Source organism: Sphaerodactylus townsendi, linkage group LG11 (genome assembly GCF_021028975.2).
Source record: "Sphaerodactylus townsendi isolate TG3544 linkage group LG11, MPM_Stown_v2.3, whole genome shotgun sequence".
In the NCBI taxonomy this organism is placed as follows: domain Eukaryota; kingdom Metazoa; phylum Chordata; class Lepidosauria; order Squamata; family Sphaerodactylidae; genus Sphaerodactylus; species Sphaerodactylus townsendi.
The window spans coordinates 60,896,352-60,908,515 of NC_059435.1; the positions used below are offsets into that span (position 1 = coordinate 60,896,352).

At 43.1% G+C, this 12,164-nt stretch overlaps 1 protein-coding gene across 1 annotated transcript in view; it reads right to left on the reverse strand.

Moving 5' to 3' along the window:
* NRP1 (neuropilin 1) overlaps window positions 1-12,164 on the reverse strand; it is a 171,481-nt gene that overhangs the window by 57,523 nt on the left and 101,794 nt on the right.

Sequence of the window (12,164 nt, forward strand, 5' to 3'; positions counted from 1 at the left end):
GGGAGAAAGAACAAAAAGTTAGATTTGGCTACTTCTGCTTCCCATTGTCTGACGTGTAATCGTAACGTGAACCTGTAATTAAGTTTATGAATTTGCCTGACAGAAGCAGCTGATTAGCAGTGGCATAGTAAATACATTATACAGAAATCTATCAATCTAGACCAGGGGTAGGGAACCTGCGGCTCTCCAGATGTTCAGGAACTACAATTCCCATCAGCCCCTTTCAGCATGGCCAATTGGCCATGCTGGCGAAAACTGATGGAAATGCCCGGATTCCTGAACATCTGGAGAGCCGCAGGTTCCCTACCCCAGATCTAGACAAACACACACGTATATGTATAAATGTACTTATAAATGTACTTATTATTGTGGCACTGCTAATTAACTGCTTTTGTGTGTGTGTGTGTAAATAAATAGAAAACATCACCATTGCAAATGTTCAGGAGATCCTGCTGTGGTTCTCAATTTACTGTCACTCTTTGCTCTTGTGATTCATGGTAAGGATACAATCCTAAACATATGTAACAAGCCCCAAGGAACTCAAGCACATTCCACACATGCAGAATAATGTACTTTCAAACAGCTTTCAATGCTCTTTGAAGCTGTGCGGAATAGCAAAATCCACTTGCAAACAGTTGTGAAAGTGGTTTGAAAACACATTATTTTGCGTGTGCGGAAGGGGCCTCAGTGGGACTTCCTCTGGCGCAAACCTTTTAAAGAATTATTCTGCAAGATGTCCATGCATTTTTTTCAAATTAACTTTATTAACTTTTGATAAAGCTGCAGACAAATAAGGGTGTTTTAGCTACCGAAGGCACGGCCAACACTTTGGGAGACATATTTCTGTGCGAAACCCTCAGCGGAATATGAATTTTACCCAAGCCGTAGCTGGACATTTCCAAAGTGTAACTCTGGTCAGGAACAGGTGCTCACTGAAATAGTTTCCAGAAGTATCGTTATCTAAAAGGCAGTAATTCTAGAACGTATTTATTTTCTTAGAAGTCCTTTTAGGATAGCACTCCTTGGAACAGCTCTGCCTAAATCCTGCAGTGTGATCAATGGGTGCTTGCTTTGGCTCAAAGCCCTCTCAACTTAAATGTCTAAAGCAGTTGGTTCTAAGCTCAGAGGACCTGTCTCCAGTTGCGATAGTAATGTGATTACTTGACCGCTGTTCTCCCCCTTTTCTTGACCCTGTCCTCTCCCCCCTTCTTTCTCTCCTGTTCTCTCCTGTGTAACAATCTGCACTTTGGTTGGATGACCACCTGTTTCACATTAAGACAAACAATAGAGGAATATGGTGTTGAAAGAGTGTGTATCTGATGCTAAACATCAAATATGTTTGCAAAAAAAAAAATCAAACCCAATTGTTTAAGCCTTTTTACTCTGCGTACGTGCGTGCCCACAAAAGACAGACCAAGAGGACAACTGAAAACATAACATCTGGTATTTATTTCATGATACTGGTCTGAAAATATTTAAGGGAGTTCTGTGGATGTTACCTGAACTGGTTTCTATAATAGCGAAGGCAATACCAATGATTGGGCGCTTCCTTTGTGGGGATGTTTTCTTTCCTTTGATTCAAGGCCAGCTTATAAATCAGGTGATGCATTGTTGGGTGTGTTTCTATCACTACAGAATCATGCCTTTCATGGCCTGAAGGGTTAATCAAGATACCAAACCCTTGTACTTTTACACACCATCATAAAGAACAAAGGACCTTAATCCAAACTGAGTATAAAATTTGTTATCTGTGCTTGTGGTAAATGTTTCAGACAACATTTTTTTTAAAAATGTGGCTATCATATCCTGAGTGTTTGAACTGACCAATGCCCAAACCACAGTTAAGTTTGAACAGATGTGATTTCATTGAGAAAGCAACGTTCAGCAGGCATTTTACTGACACAACAAAGAATTCCATTCTCAGTTAAGACTTCAAATAAGAACATAAGAAGAACATACTCTCTCTTTCTAGCTGTGCCACTAATGTGAATGCTGCTGACATGGGATTGAATACCAAAAGTAAACTGGAGGTAAATTTTAGTCAGTGTATCTTGTATGTGACCAGCTAAAGCAAAAGACCATTTAAATGAATGCATGGAGGGGCAGAACCAGAGGCATAGCTCCAAGGGGGCAGGGGGGTGCATGACGCACTAGGCCAGTGGTGGCGAACCTTTGGCACTCCAGATGTTATGGACTCCAATTCCCATCAGCCCCTTCCAGCATGGCCAATTGGCCATGCTGGAAAAGGCTGATGGGAAGTAGAGATCCCTGCTGATCTCAGGAGTGCGCCACACCTTCGGCAATCATCGCACCAGGCTATGCCCCGGTGGGGTGTGGCAAGGGTGTTCCAGGGGCATGGCATGGCAGGACGGGAGCACTCTGGGGCGGGACAGGGCAGAGGACACCCAAGTGCACCGGGCGCTTCCCCCCTTGCTACGCCTCTGGGCAGAACAAGATCTCACATGCTGGTCCAGCCCTCTAACCAACCCCCATTCAGCCACTTTATGAACAGAATCTACAGCTATACATGCATTTGGGGATTCTACAGAATGTGGAAAGAGTACGGACAAAGTAATCTATTCACATGGGCTCCATTCACAGGTTTGGGAATGAGATAAGATTCCTTAATTCATGGTATATATTTTTGTCTATTTTTTATTCTCTGCTTTTCATAGTTGCATTTGTGCTTGTATCATGTAATGCATGGTGTATTTTTAAAATACAATGTATATAGGTATTATATATACAATGCAGTGTAGCACATAATGGAAAACGCTGATGCATACAAACAATATTGAAAATGTGCACATCTTATGGGGAAAGTTTGAAGCAAGAAAAGCCAAATGGCTTGTAAATAAAGAATTCTGGGTTCAGTTTTGCGCAATGAAGAAGCAAAATTGAAATAGGACTTTTAAGGTCAAAACAGCATGGAGAAGAGGCTAAAAATCATAATCATAACTTCAGATGAACAGGTTGGGAGGGACTGCAGGCAAGATCCTCCCCTCCCCCCACAACTCCATTGCATTCACTCCTACATGGGTGAATGCATGCCAGGGGTCAGGTGTGCAGGCCCATACACACATTTCATTCAGGATAATTTCAGCAAGAGAATAAAGCAGCATATTTAGTTACGGTATAGTAAATCATGTAGCAAATAGATGAAAACTACTGCTTAAAGAGCTGTGTGCAACTCCACCGTGAAATGAATCTTCCTGCTTCCTATAATCATACAAAGTCATAAATATGAAGGAGTCATTTTCAAAATGAAAATCTGTCTTGCTCGATAAAACATAGTCCGCTGAGACCACTGTGCAAGGGAGCGGTTGTCGCTACCAGCCTTTTTAACAGCTTCGCTCCGTAGCTCTGCCTGTTCTAGTGCCTGAGAAAATAAAAGATGAAGGCCTGCGCTTTGATTAACAGGAAGCTTTTTGTTTGCAAGCGTGTCTTGTGGCTTGGAAAGCTGTGTAATCTGTTACTTGACCCTCTATACTGAAAGTCAATATTTTTAGAGAATTGTGTCGTTTCCTTAGATAACAGATGCGGCTGTACGTCCAGTTAGCTGTTATGTTATATTATTGTTCTAGTGCCTGTTACACTGCTCCCATATATGCTCCATTAACGTCCTCTTCATCAAGATATCCTTGCAATGGTCTTGTTTGAATAGAGCACTTAGCATACAATACACCATTTGTGCCATCAAGTGCTGCTTTCACAATCCGGGGCATGTGAATGTGGTGACTAGGTGTACATAAGCCAAGACTAGTTAAAAACTCACAGAGGGCTAGATCAGGGGTAGGGAACCTGCGGCTCAAGAGCCGCATGCGGCTCTTCTGCCCTTGCACTGCGGCTCCACAAGCAGAGCCGCTGGCCCCCTCCGCCGGCACCAACTGCCCGTGATTGGCTGGGCCGCACCGTGGGCTTCCCCTCTCACCCGCCCGTTGGAGCGGGGTGGGTGCTTTTCCGGCAGCCGGCGAGGCCGAGCCGCTGGCCCCATCCTTGCCCGCCCTGCAGGCAGCAGGGCAGACACATCCATGCGCTTCTCAGAATGAGCGGAGTAAAAAGTAGAAAAAAACCCAATATATATAGTGTTAATTTTATTTTAAATGTCAAAATTTATTTGCGGCTCCAAGTGTTTTCTTTTCCCGTGGAAAACGGGTCCAAATGGCTCTTTGAGTGTTAAAGGTTCCCTACCCCTGGGCTAGATCCTGTGGATCCTTCCCACCCATGGTGGTGCTTTATTCCTTTGGAAGCAGCCTGACCTTATATATATATATATATGGCCGGTTTTAACAAAACGAGAAGTGTCAGAGACTGAGCTGGCAACATTTGTTTTCCAAGGACACTGAAGACTAAGGTTATAAGGCTCACTGATGACAATCAAGCAATCCAGACATTCTGGTTCTAGATATCAAAAACTGAACAAACTGTACCAACAGTGGAAAGTTAAAGAGACTAGAAGTCATTATTGTCCCCCTGAGAGTTCTCTCAGCACCTCAGAGAGCTGTTCACATGGAACTGGCTTGGAGGGGGAATCAAGTCATCATATTGTGATTCTCCAATCTGGACTAGTTGATAGTTTCCTCTGAATCCCAGGTGCTCCCTTTAGGAAGAAAGAGCTGTCAGAATGTCCAGGAAGGTTCTAGATCTCGTTCTGTCCAAGTCAAGATACAAACACTTCTTTATGAATTACTTTGTTTTTCTACTGGAGAATCATCTTTAAGTTAGGAACTAATGTAGGAAATGTGGCATAAATGATGTTCTTGGTGTGGCTGCAGGGACTGAAGAGCTGCTAGGCAAATCCTCTTTCTTATAGCAAATATACAAGGGTATAGTCTTACTGAAAAAAATTGTACTCTATGAATTCATCATGGAAACCCCTTGGGTAAAAAGCAGTGTACATGGTGATGGGCAAGCTTCAGTTCCCCTTCTTAAAAATGGAATAATAGTAATTTCTCTCGCTGAGAAATTCTGAAGGCCAAAGGAAAAAAAAGGACTGTGAAGTTTTTGCATTGGAAAGCTCTAATAAAATCACAGGTTTCAGAAAAACAAGTAGGGGAACCAGCTAGCCTCCTAGACCTTTGCTCTTGCAGATGGCTCTACCACAACTGTCACAGGCCGAAAAGGGTCTCCCAGAACATCTGCATGATGCCATCTCTCTCATTTCCTTCCTCTCTTTTCTCAAAACCCACCTTTTAAGTGCAAACTTTGGCATGAATTTTTATCCCTACCTATTGTGTTTCTAAAGTGCCATCAAGTCGCTGCCAAGTTATGGTAACTCAGTAGGGTTTTCAAGGCAAGAGACAGAGGTGGTTTGCCATTGCTTTCCTCTGCACAGTGACCCTGGTATTTCCTGGTGGTCTCCCATCCAAGTACTAGCCAAGGCCAACCCTGTTTAACTTCTCAGACCTGACGAGATTGGGCTAGCCTGGGCCACTCATGTCAGGGCATCCCCGCCTCTTAAAGATAAAAGTAGTTCCCTGTGCAAGCATCGGGTCATTAATGACCTACTGGGTGATGTCACATCATGATGTTTACTAGGCAGACTATGTTTACAGGGTGGTTTGCCATTGCCTTCCCCATTCACCTACACTTCACCCCCAACAAACTGGTTACTCATTTTACCAACCTCGGAAGGGCGAGTCAGTCTTGAGCCAGCTACCTGAACCTGACTTCTGCTGGGATCAGACTCGGGTCATGAGCAGAGCTTCGACTGCAGTACTGTCGCTTACCACTCTGTACCACAGGACTCTCACTGAAGGTAAAATGCATGCCACTTTTCTCCTGTTTACCCCTGCGTCCATATTCCTTTCCTCCCCCCCCCTTTTTTTGTCCTGTGAAATTTTAGCTTGCAAGTTCCTCAGATGGGGACCTGTTCTTTCACACTCTGTAACCCACCATGCACATGGATAGCCCCTATATTAGTAATAAGTAGATGCAACAGTGGTGTCCGCTGACACTGCTGACTTGGTGGGATTATACAGAGAAAAGAGAAAAGGCTTTTGTCAGTTGTTGATTCAACGCATGCAAACCCCATCGCCCCCCACCACTGGAGGGGGAGGAACCTATCTTTTTGACAAGGAAAAGATAATGCTTGTGTGGGCTGCATCACATCTGGATTCATGGCACATTCTCCTACTCTTATGTTAATTTCTTCTGCATAAATCAGAAGCAACTAATTAAAAAAGAAATATTTAATTCTGACATGTTCTTTGAACTGGCATTCCATCTGGTTCTGTTTTTGAATAGCAAAATCTGTTGTAGCTGTGAAAATTGGCAAGCGGTTCTCTGGTAAGGGGAGACAAAAGCGACTCAGTACAGCAGGTTCATACACTTGTGGTTCAGCTTGAGCCATTTCCAAAATTTGGCATTCCAAACTACTCTAGCATGGAGACCATAAAAGCTAAACACAAAAAAAGTGCGTGTGTGCGTGTGTGTGTGGGGGACACTGGGGAAAGGACATTGCCAGTAGGATATATTTGTTCTGTATGAAATTTTTAGTGCTAGCCTTTGGAAAAGAGTCAGGTTGAGAAATGTGTCCCACTGAAACCAGCTAAGTGTATTTCATTCTGTCCTTCTGCTGCCCGTGCAAACAAAGGAAAAGTGTCCTTCTAGCCACGCCATTATGCTGCGCTCCATCTGCACAACTTTTAAAGAAAACAAACCTCAAGGTAGACTATTTTCAGAAAGAATCAAAAAACATATCCTTTTCCCAATTTACCACTTCCTTGACAGCATCATAAAACCCGGACACAAAAGCGAGGTGGGGGGGGGGGGGAGACAAAGGCGGTCAGCCCCACAATCCAAAGCAATCAACTTCTTATGTAATTGGAAACTTTTTCTGTGGTGGGAACTGAAGCTGATTAACTTCTGGCACTTTAGAAAAAGATTGTGTTCTGACTACCAGGAGCACGGCTTATTGTAAAATATTATTTCTCCGAAGCCAAAACCTTTGCCTCCACATTACATTGGCTTGCAAATGCACACGTAAGACGTTTTCACAATCACGGAGTTGACAAAAGAAAGACATGTGAATGGGCTCCCTCCCATTGCTAAAGTCCTTAGGAACCCTCGCTAAGCTATAAATTATTCAGAAACTTAATACTTTTAATTAACATTTTTGAATACTTTTTTTGTGCTTTGGATTTAATTTCAACCCCGTAATCTTAATCCTGCAGTTTGGAACAAACACAGGTAGCACAGCCCACACGTAACCTTTCTGGGATGGGGTTCAGAGACCACAGCATTGTCAAAGTCTCTTGCTGAATTTTACTCTCAAAACAGAACACAATTACAGAGATTTTTTTTTTAAAAAAACCTCTCCAGGTAGGCTGCAGGTATCCCAAAGCTTCTAATCAAACTGCAGTGGTTTCCTCTGATGTGTACTGCTGGCCATCTGCTGTTCCAGAAGCCCTATTAACTGACAAGCTTGGCTTGACGGTAGGGTATTGATGACTGATAAATAATAGTGCCTTCTGATTGTCATAATAATTTCAGGGCTATATTGTTCACATCAATGAATTTTGGTACATGACTACACAAAAGAACACACAACTAGCTATATGCAGCTAGTCTTGAGCACCAAGTAGTGACTCTGGATGGGGATATGCATTCTCCATCTGCACTGTGCAATGCATCCAGCCTGATTAAAGCTCCCAAATGATGCAGGTTCAGTTGTGCATCTACACCTGTACAGGTAAACGTGCCTTCAGGCCACAGGCCCTCAGTCTATGGTGACTGATGGTGGTTCTCCAAGATCTCGGACCCAGCAAAGATTTTCTCTTCCCTGATAGTTAAGAATTTTAGTCTCTGAGACTGGTGATTGAACCCAAGATCTTAAATATGCAAAGGCAGAACTGTACCACTGAGCTCTGGCCTCTCCCAAAGTTGTGCCAGTTATGAGCATATACAAGGTTGTTTTCACTTGCGACCTTTGGTGGTTAAAGGCAGTGACCAGATGGAGACTCTTTGGTCACATTATGAGAAGACAAGAGTCACGGGAAAAGACAATAATTCTACGAAAAGTTGAAGGCTGCAGGAGAAGAGGAAGACTCAACATGAGATTGACTGGCTTTACAAGAAAAACCACGGCCTTCAGTGGGCAAGACCTGAACAAGGCTTTTAACGATAGAACATTTTGGAAGTAATTTTCATTGGGTCACCCTGAGTCAAAAGCAACTCTACAGCATTTCAAACACCCACACCCAGACCCTCACACAAGTGTTTAGACGATTATGGCGCACAACTTATACTTCTGGTACAACTCGAGATGTATCAGAATAACTCCTATTATTGTTGTGGAAAACAGCAGATTGCAAAATGATGCCTCATGTATAAGAACACACGTGCTTGGCAAATGAGAAGTAATATAATAGGGCCACAAAATATATTTGGAGCTCAGATTAAAAATAGTAAAATGCCTGCCAAGTTTGGCAGAAGTAGAACAGTGAAACTCCTTTGCTGTCCCTTTACTCATTAGCCACCAATTCCTCTTATTCATTCTTCCCCCTAGCTTACTTCTTTGGTACAAATGCATAAGTATGCTAGAATGGGTTGAGCCCCCCTCCCCCAAATTGCAGGTTAAGGGAGATATATTGCCCTTCTCCTGGCACATCGTCCTTGTATTTTTGTACATGCTTAGCTTGAAGCATTGCTTGGAGATGAGTGCAAACCAAAAGGGAATGTGGATTTTGTATAGACACAGCCTACCTGCTCTGCCTTAACCTACAGTCATTATGTGCCTCTGTCCAGAGCAGTGCACTTGAGAGCAGTTACACAGTTGGTGTTCAAAGACCACAGAATGGTCTGAAAAGCTAGAGCTAGGAATATCTGGCTGTATAAGCTGCCTGAATGGAAGACAGTCTGAGAACTGTATGCAAGCTGATCTGGAAGAAGAGTGGGGTGTATGTGTGACAAATAAATGAACAGACTTGCTATTCATGATGGCTTGCTATTGAACATGGTTCCAACAGGCAAAATCTTGACAGAGAGGAATGCTCAGATACTGAACAAAATAAGAGAGAGCATTTTTAATTGCTCGATAATGCTGGCAATTTGATTTAACAAGGATCTTCTCTACGGCTGGCTAGATACTGCTCAAGGTTCTTGGCAGAGCTGACTCAATCTCAGTTAAAGATGAACATGGATTGGCACTAAAATGCCACGGGTTGGATCCAAAGGATCTGTTCCATGAATGGCGATGTCTTCCTCTGATGCAAGAGGTGGAACACGACTCTCCCAACAGGGGATGGTTCCTGGCTGTGGAAGGAAGCTCCATCGTTTGTGGAACAGAACTTTTAAATCCAACCCATAGTCTTAAAGTGGAACGAAAGATATCGTCATGAAGTAGGTTTGGTAATGCCACACCCTCAGTCTTATTTATGCATTTCACTTTATTTATACTCTTGTTTTCTCTCAAAAGGGGACCCAAAGCAGATGACCTCTTTCCACTCTCCTCCCTTTTCTCCTCACCACAACCTTGTGAGATGGATTAGGTTGAGAGTGCAGTCACTAGCTCAAGGTCCATGGCAGAGTGGGGATTTGAACCTAAGCCTTTCAAAGCTTAATCTGACACTCTAACCACTACACTATGGTTCGACTGGGTCAAATGCATTCAGCACGGGTGGCCACAGAGAAGAGAAATAACAGGCTCCATGGGTAACAGCTGCTTGTCAGATGTTAGGTGTAAACATCCAGTCTGAAGAGAAGCCAGATCTCCCTTATAGTAGACACAAGAGATGGGCTTAAGTTTGTTTAATCATCTATGGGGTTTTATTTAGCTGCTGGAAAACTGTTCACCAGACAGATGTTAAGTCTAGAATGATGCCTTTAAACTACGCATCTGAAGCAAAAGGAACATCAAACCAATAAAGTTATTTTTTTAAAGCCCCAACACATATGTAATTGTGTTTCAACAGCCCCCCTCTCTCTGTGGGCAGGAAGTGATGGTGGAAACAAAACCCCAAATAGTTTACATGCATTTGTGAGATGGAACACATTGATTCCAGGACAGACATTTAACTCAATGAAGCAAAGTTCCTATGACCTCCCACCCCCACACTCTGTGAGGGTTGTAAAGAGGGCAAAGTTCAAAGGGAGAATAAAGGAAAGCTCTAAAACACATGGACAAGAGCTGCTATTGACCTGACAGTAAGCGGCTTAATGGGGACATCCTATGGGCTGAATAAGACCCATCTGGCCTCTGAACGATTCCACCTTCTATCTCTGAACAGATGTGCAAAGTAGTTGGGCATAAATGGGATGGCAAGATGCTGTGTAATTAAATCTGCAGAATAGCAGATGCTCTGTTATCAGTTTTTACTTAGGTCCTCACAGCTTCTTGACGCCCGCATCTGAGTTTAGCACCTACTATCACTTCCCCAATTTTGTCCCTCCCCCCTCCTAAGCACTGTTTAGACTACAGGCTCCAAATTTCTCTCTCCTCTTATTTGTTTATCTCTTGGACCTTGATGCTGAAAGAACTCATTACTAGTCAGCTGGTGATTTCACCATCTCTGACCTCTTGATCCACTGAGACTAAGGCTACTATTTCTCTCCTTCTGCTCTCCCCCACTCTTTTTCACTGGAACAGGTCATGTGACCTTAGTATGGCACAGCAAATTTTCCAAGCACCATTTCCCAATCTTCAAGTTGGGAAAGATGCATTAGGTGAATTTCTACAGTTGATAATTATATGGCAGACAGGTTTGACATTTCTGGACTGAGAAATTCCTGGAGATTTGGGGAGGTTTGGGAGGACAGAGGTTGTGTAGGGGAGTGAGCTAATCAGGGATGTGACACCATAGAGACCACACTACAAATATTCCATTTTCACCAGGGGATCTGATGTCTGTAGCCTGGAGTAGGGTTGTGCATTTAGGAAAAGCTGGACCAAAAATAAACCCCCAAAAAGCAATTTCAGCTTTTTTGGGGAGGGTATTTTTGGCTGAAAAAAATTAAGGGAGCTGAAAAACAGATCCCATAAATGCCGATTTGTTTGGTATTTTTGGTGGCTTTGGTTGGTTACAACATTAAAAAATGGGGAAACCCTTCTCCCCCTCCTTACCTGCTGAATGTTGCCTCCAAAGTCCACATGGGCTTGGAAGAGAGCTGAATACTGGGTTTGGTGGGCCAGTCCCAGCATTCTGCTCAGCGACATGGCCTCCAATGTTCACATGAACTTTGGAGGAAGCAGAAGTGCAGAACTGAATTCAGCTGAATTCAGCTGAATTCACCACGTACAAAGCCCACTTGGACTCCAAGCCCAGCATTCAGGCCTGCATCTCTGCTACTTCCAAAGTCCATGTGAGCTTGGCTGAGCCAAACCTTCAGCTCTGTGGCTTGGAATTTTTCCGAGACAGGCTTAAAAAAAAACCAACATTGAAAACGGCTGGGAAAAACCCATATTGGTATGGGGGTTTGGCTTTTTTCAGCTTTTTTAAAAAAAATTCTCCATTTTTAAAACCTGAACCTGAAAAATACTGGAAAAAATGGTGTACCCACCCACCCCCCTAGTCTGGAGATTGCCCAAGTATGGGTAAGGACCTTCAGGATTTGGCTGAAAATTGTGTTTGCCACAGAAGCTAATATGGTGCCACTATAAAAACCTGACTCCTATGCTAACACATTGTGGACAATGAATAGAGACTACACTCCAACTACTGGGTGATAGCAGTACTGATTTGGAGATACTGGGAAGATCAGCAGCATACTCTGGTGAATAAACATTTGTATGTCTTGGACTTTGTCAGCATCATGAAGAGAGCCCATTGGATGTGTATCCCTTTATACTTGGGACTGTCTTATCCAAAGGCACTCTTACCATATTTAGATTTTAAAATTGTTCCAGGAGAGCATTTATGTTTGCAACATTCTCTCAAGTAATGAAAGTTTGAATGCAAAGACCTCAATTAGAATTCCAGGAGAACTTGTTCCCACCTACAGGTCGACAACCCTAAATGAGTGTCTTGATGGGAAAAGTTATAAGGGGAGGAAGGCGTTCTGACCATTTTTATAGTAACTCAAGAGTATGTTCTGACTTGAGGGTCTGTGAGTGACCTCAGATGTTAATCGTAGACACAATGAGAGGAAACGCAAATGAGTAGCATTTCCTGTATTTGCAGACATCATTAATGTCTGAGTGTGATTCATGCATCTCTCCTTAAGGA